Here is a 6,787-nt window from a genome sequence, read left to right as displayed (position 1 = left end):
TAATAGTAATAATATTAAATTACAATAATATAAAAAGGGGATCAAGAAAATAAATGAGTAAGTCTGATGATTAAGTAATAATGGTAATATAGTAATGGTAAAGCTAGTGTTAAATGACTTTTCTCCCTTTTATAACAAATTATTGATATTACTGTTGTTCTACTTATTATCTATTTTTTAAAATCTTTGTTTGTATAAGCACCCATACTATGGTTTAATTTAATTTCATTATTATTGTGGCTGATGTTGCCATCGTTATTATAAATTTTACTATGATTAAGTTGTAATTAAAAGAAATACTTATTATTATTATTATTATTATTATTATTATTATTATTATTATTATTATAACTATATTATTATTATTATTATTTTAGAAAATATGTATGAAGTTGGCATTGTGAATTACTTATTAAAATAAAAACGTATTAAAATGTGTGATCGCCTCCTGTATTATTAGTACATCTCTGTTGTTTGTAACAAACTTATCCATTTGAAAATCGGGTAAAAAATTTGCTGAGTTATGCATAATAGTTGTGCATTATACACCTTTCTCAGTAAAATAAACGTACTGGTGCCGCGTGTGAGACCCACCCAAGATGGCGGCCGGTACCTATGTCAGCTCCAATAGGCAGCGCCAGTCAATGAGGCATCAACGTATATAATGTCTATGGTACAACCCAGTCCGAGTCCGAGCCAGCCCCTCCAACATTTCAAGTGAACCCGTACTGCAGGCTTTACAGTAAACTCAGAGCGGGTGGCCACAAAGCAGAGATGGGGAGAACGGAGTAATGTGAGCCAGTTTTTACATTTGCTCCCCTCTAAGCGAGCTGAAATGATGTATCAGTAAAATTAACACATTACCCATTAATTTAGGATGTTTCCTAGCAATTGAAATCATCAGAGTGTATTCAGGATGAAGGGCAGTGAAAATATGATTGTTTTAAAAAAAAGTGGTCTCGTGTGAGACTGACCAGAGAAATCAAGTGGGTGAAGTGAACCAGCTGGGGGTAAACTGCTCTACTTACTTTTCCACTCTGGAACGATAACAACACATGTTGTAACAGTTAGAATCCTGACAGCTAGCTGGACAACCACACATTCTAGAACTAATATCAGACGAGTAACAGAATCATAAGGTTAAATTTGTGCCATCAGAAACTGAATTTGAATTAAAATATTGATTTTGTAAAAGCATGATGTGTAATGGAATTTAATGCTTTGAATTGAATTTATTTTTTTAATTGAAATATTTTTTTTATTTGAATTTGAACTTGTATTTTACCTATGAAAATTCAACTCTTTTTATACTTTCAATTAAAAATCATGGAAAAATTCAACTCTTTTTATACTTTAAATTCAAAAACTCAGAATTCAATTTCAAGTCACAAAAGGCAGATTCAGTTTTACAATTCAATTTCACTTCAGAGTGGCACGACCATTACGTCATCTTGTGCCCGTCGGGGAGACCAATCGAGCAGATTCACAGACACCCTCTACCCGTCCGCTAACTGTGCCGACATACCAGGGCTGTCGTGTTAGCTGTTGTTAGCACGCCCTGCGTTTAGTTCACAAATACCACACGAGGGATGTAGATAACACTGTGGCAATATTTCTACAAATATAAGTTGAACAATACTATGTATACGGCTGATTTAGAGTTACAAACATTTGTCAGAAGTGCTTATGAACTGATTATTACAGGTGCTTGATAACTGTTTAGAACAGGGGGCAGCCATCTTTGATTGTCAACTCAGGGCTGGTGAGGGGCGTGTATGTGATACGGTACCAATGCCCGGTACCTGTCAATCGGTACCGGTACTCAACGGTACCAATTTTCTGTACTTTTTTGTGTTTATGTGGTAAAAAATATCAATTTGTTCAATAATAAAATATATACTTTTACAATTTAACAAATGTATTCTTCAGTATATAACGTTGAAATGCTGTGTTCATGCCCAGTATGGAAAATCGCCTTCTCTTCCACTCCCTCACAGTCACAAGGACGCATTTAGGTACCTAAACATGGTACCTTTTGATTTTACATGAATCGATACCTGGTACTTTTGACATAATTCGGTCGGTACCTAAAAAAGTACCTAATTCGGTACCCATCCCTATTTTACACTTAAATAATGATGTTTTAATGACCTGAGAGCTAAAATGCTAATATTTCTGTATAAATATTAAAATAAGATATTGAGGAATTTCAAATGTAAAAACAAGAGGTGTAGCTCATGCAGCTCGTGAAGCACTTTGACCCTAAGTTGATTTTGAGTGAAATAATCACATGACCTATAAGCTATTGAGTTATGATGCTCATATTTAGGGTCCTCGGCCAACGGAAGAGGGCACCTTCTAGCAAGCTAGAAGGTGCCCTCGGCCGAAGGCCGAGGGCACTATTGTATTTCGTCCGTTTCTTTTTTTTTCTTATTATTAGGGTCCTCGGCCTGAGCCAGGGCACCTTCTAGCAAGCTAGAAGGTGCCCTCGGCCGAAGGCCGAGGGCACTATTGTTCCTGCTGCGTTTCTTTCTTATTATTATTATTATTCCGCACTCCAGTAAATCGCTTATTAGGTCCACTTAACATATTCAAAAACTCACCAAATTTGGCACACACATTATGGGCGCCCAAAATTTACGTTTGATACCAAATATGACCACCGCCATCCCATAATAATCTCTCTACAGCCAAAAAACCTCTAAAAAACAGACAAAAACACACAAAAATGCCTCTAGCTCGGGCCAGGAATGTCGTAGACACATGAAACCAACATCAAAACGTTCGTCTCATTGAGACGCACAAAAAATATAGGAGGTATTTTCGCGTAGCTCCAACAGGAAGCCGGCAATTTGCCCGCCAAAATAAGAGTTTTCTGAAATTTAAGCCTCTCTACAAACATTAACTTGTCAATAACCAAAAATGGTACCGGCATGAAAATTGGCTCACATGACAGACCAGACCCTGTTCTACAAAAGTTGTAGGGGAAGTTGTTGTTTCTGGCCCGGTTTTCGAATGGCGAGCCCTCAAAGTCGCCGACCACGCAATGTTAACAGATGGGAGAGGAGCTTCAGTGAAGCAGTTGGGCCTCTAGACAAAAAAGTAAAAGTGGCACAGCTTTAAAGTTCACATGGTTGGATTCCTCACAAAACGCTCTTCAAGAAAATCATATTTTTACACAGATTCGGTCAACATTCTGGCCTACAGGATGAGAAGTTTGTCCCCTTTGGGAATCTCATCCTCCTGCACTTCTGTGATGATGTCACACACTGATTAGGGGTTCCACACAGCTGGTCACATGACTCAGCAGAGGCAACAATGACTCTCTCCTCCATTAAAGTGCTTATTAGACCCCTGAACATGCTCAAAAACTCACCAAAATCAGCACACACATCTCAAGCATCAAACTCTTCAATATAATACCAAACATCCCATAATATTCCCTCTGTCCACATTCTGACACATTAAAACAGCCATATCAGCCAGTAGGAATGTCCTAGAGAGATCAAACCAACATCAAAATGTTCATCTCATTAAGACGAACAAATCACTTGCCGACACCCTGACCTTTCCCAGACAGGAAGTTGGCTATTTCTCTTCAGCATAGCAGAGGATACGTTGCCATGGTATCAACTGACTCCCTGACATCCCATAATATTCTCTCAGAGCCATTAGGCTCACTTCCACCTATGCACAGCACAACAGCCCTAACTGGGGCTAGGAATGTCCTAGAGAGATGAAACCACCACCAAAATGTTCGTCTTATTCTGTTGGACACAGTGGGGGGTAAAACCGGCATGAGTCCCGAGGACCCGTCTAACGCTGCTTGCAGCTTTAATTATTATTATTCCCTCCTCCAGTAAATCGCTTATTAGGTCCTCTTAACATATTCGAAAACTCACCAAAATTGGCACACAGATTATGGATGCCGAAAATTTTCGTTTGATACTAAACATGACCCCCAACATCCCATAATAAGCTCAATAGCGCCACCTAGACACACGCTAAGGACCCTAGCTCGGGCTAGGAATGTCGTAGAGAGATGAAACAAACACCAAAATGTTCGTATGATCGAGACGCAAAAATCATACGCTGCTACCCTGGACCCATCTCCAACAGGAAGCCGGCAATTTGCCCCCCAAAAAAAAAAAATTTTTTTTTTTAGCCTTTCTTTAGAAATTATACCCTCTGAAACCAAAAATGGTACATGCTTGAAAATACCATCACATGACAGATTAGACCCTGCTCTCCAAAAGTTGTGAAGGAAGTTGTTGTTTCGGGCCCGATTTTCGAATGGCGAGCCCTCAAAGCTGCCGACCGCTTTCAGCCGAATTAGGATTTCTCCATGTTAGCAGATGAGGAGAACCGATTTCAGGTCAAAACACACATTCTACTAGTGCCGCATTTGGGCCTCTAGACAAAAAACTAAAAGTCATAGAGCTTTAAAAATTACATGATTGGATTCCTGACAAAATTCCCTACAACCACATGATAGTTTTACACAGATTAAGCCAACATTGTGACCTACAGGACAAGTAGTTTGGACGTTTCTCATAAATAAAAAATCCATTTCCAGCACTCTTCCATCTGTCTTGTGACGCATTTGTGTTTCTAGAGAAAAAAGTAAAGCTCGTACAGCTTTAAAAATGCCAAAAATGGATTCCTGACAAAAATTCCTATCAACATGATATTTTTGACACATATTGGGGTAAAATTGTGGACTCTGTGAGGATTTCTTTACATTAGATGGCTGATAAACTCCACCTCTTCACTCTGATCACACTAGTGTCACGCTAATTAGAATTCCAAGCATGCAGCAGGTGATGTCATTCAGCACAGCAGAGGATACGTTGCCATGGTATCAACTGACTCCCAGACATCCCATAATATTCTCTCAGAGCCATTAGGCTCACTTTCACCCTATGCACACCAAAACAGCCCTAACTGGGGCTAGGAATGTCGTAGAGAGATGAAACCAACGCCAAAATGTTTGTCTCATTGACACAAAAAAATACACACTGAAACCTTGACCTTTTCCAGACAGGAAGTTGTCTATTTCTCTTTGAAAATAACATTTCCACACATTATTACTACAACAACATGTTACTAAAATATTTTTTACACTGATTTGGGTAAAATTTTGGACTGTGAGGATTTCTTTCCCAAAGATTTCTAATAAATTGTCAGTCTGCACTCTACTTGATTTCTGTCTCACACTAATTAGGAGTTACCTACAGCTGGTCTTCACATGACTCAGCAGAGGGAATGAGACATTGTATCAACTGTCATAGCACTAAGAGGCCAGAGTGGGATGAAACGGACTGTTGAGTGGAAACCAGTATGACAGACAGGCAAGAGCATCAAAACTCATTCAACTCATCAACATTTTAATGCCAATTAGGGCCTTATTTTTAGAATTATGAATTCAATGCCTTTTAAGACTTTTCAAGGATCCGCAGGAACCTTGCCAGCCACTGCTTCCTGTTTATCTCGTGAATATTCAATTTGCCACGTGCTTCTTGGGTACAAGCAGGGCAATTGCTACCTGGTATCCATTGGTGTTATGGCAGCCTAAAAATTCACACTCTCCCAGATATCCCTGGCATAGTTAATTTACAGTGATAAAACACAAATACTTTGGTTTACATTCATTCTTCAGACCGCTCCCATTTCAATGTATGTTACTTAAGGAGCTTTTTTCCACCGCAGTAATTGCGGCTTGTCAACTTTTGGGGTTCCTCAGGATTGGTCTGTAGTTGGTAGAGAGTAGGGAATGAGTAAGTGATTTCAGACACAAACACACATTATAAAGTCTGAGGCTCCTGGCAGATCTACACTTACTCACCTAAGGCCTCCTCCCTGTGAGAGGAGGACACTCATGATTACCAGGATTTATTCAAATCACATCCATGAAAAATTGGGATCTGTAAATTTATGTCCTCATCCCAAAGGGAGAATATATATATATATATATATATATATATATATATATATATATATATATATATATATATATATATATATATATAAATAAAACAACAACACACCTTTAACTGTCAACTCTCTTAATCACTAAGCGATACCATAATTATGTAGTTTTGACATTTGTATGTCCATGTCCTCCCGAACAGGGATCACCCTTTAGGAGTAAAGAAAACTCTGAAGACTTCCTTGTAATATAGCTAAAACATTAGCACATAAACAACTTGTACATCTCAGGAAGTTTGAAACTTTAGAGGTAAAAATTTACATTTGAAACAAGCAAAGTAAAAGGCTTGTCTCTTCTTAGTATGATCAAATCGAGCCCCCCCAAAATTCTCGTACTGCTGGATCTACTCACAGCTGCAGCTTCACACATTAGTTAAACTATAAGAAGGTCACAGGGTTGCCACTGAATTTTGATCTAGCATATGAATGCAAACCATTTGTTTGAAGATACTTTCATAAACAAAAACACTTAACAGTGGAACTTAACACTCATTGCACCCATTGAAATGAAGTTTTTTTTTGTCTCTGGTTGCATTCATTTTTTTTTTCAACAAGGCTGCAAGTACAGGTGTGAAACAAACATGTTGGGTGTGATGGGGTTGAATGAATGTGCACCTCTCATTCCAAATGAAACATTCAGGTGCTTCACTACAGATACTTTTTTCTCATCACATCAATCACACTTTCCCCACTTTGTGGCTCATACCTACAACTTTATATTGGAAAACTCACCACCTATAAAAAAAAAATGAAATCTTGCTTATAATTATAAAAAATATACTTAACAAGGAACATAATT

At 38.2% G+C, this 6,787-nt stretch overlaps 1 protein-coding gene across 2 annotated transcripts in view; it reads left to right on the top strand.

Annotated features, from left to right (window-relative positions):
* Positions 1-6,787, top strand: part of rrp15 (ribosomal RNA processing 15 homolog) — a 54,665-nt gene that overhangs the window by 776 nt on the left and 47,102 nt on the right. The window lies entirely within an intron of this gene.

This window comes from Halichoeres trimaculatus, unplaced genomic scaffold (assembly GCF_033239565.1).
Source record: "Halichoeres trimaculatus isolate MK-OKI-2021-1 unplaced genomic scaffold, fHalTri1.1 fHalTri1_scaffold_12, whole genome shotgun sequence".
Classification (NCBI taxonomy): Eukaryota; Metazoa; Chordata; class Actinopteri; order Labriformes; family Labridae; genus Halichoeres; species Halichoeres trimaculatus.
This window is presented reverse-complemented; position numbering and strand designations above follow the sequence as displayed.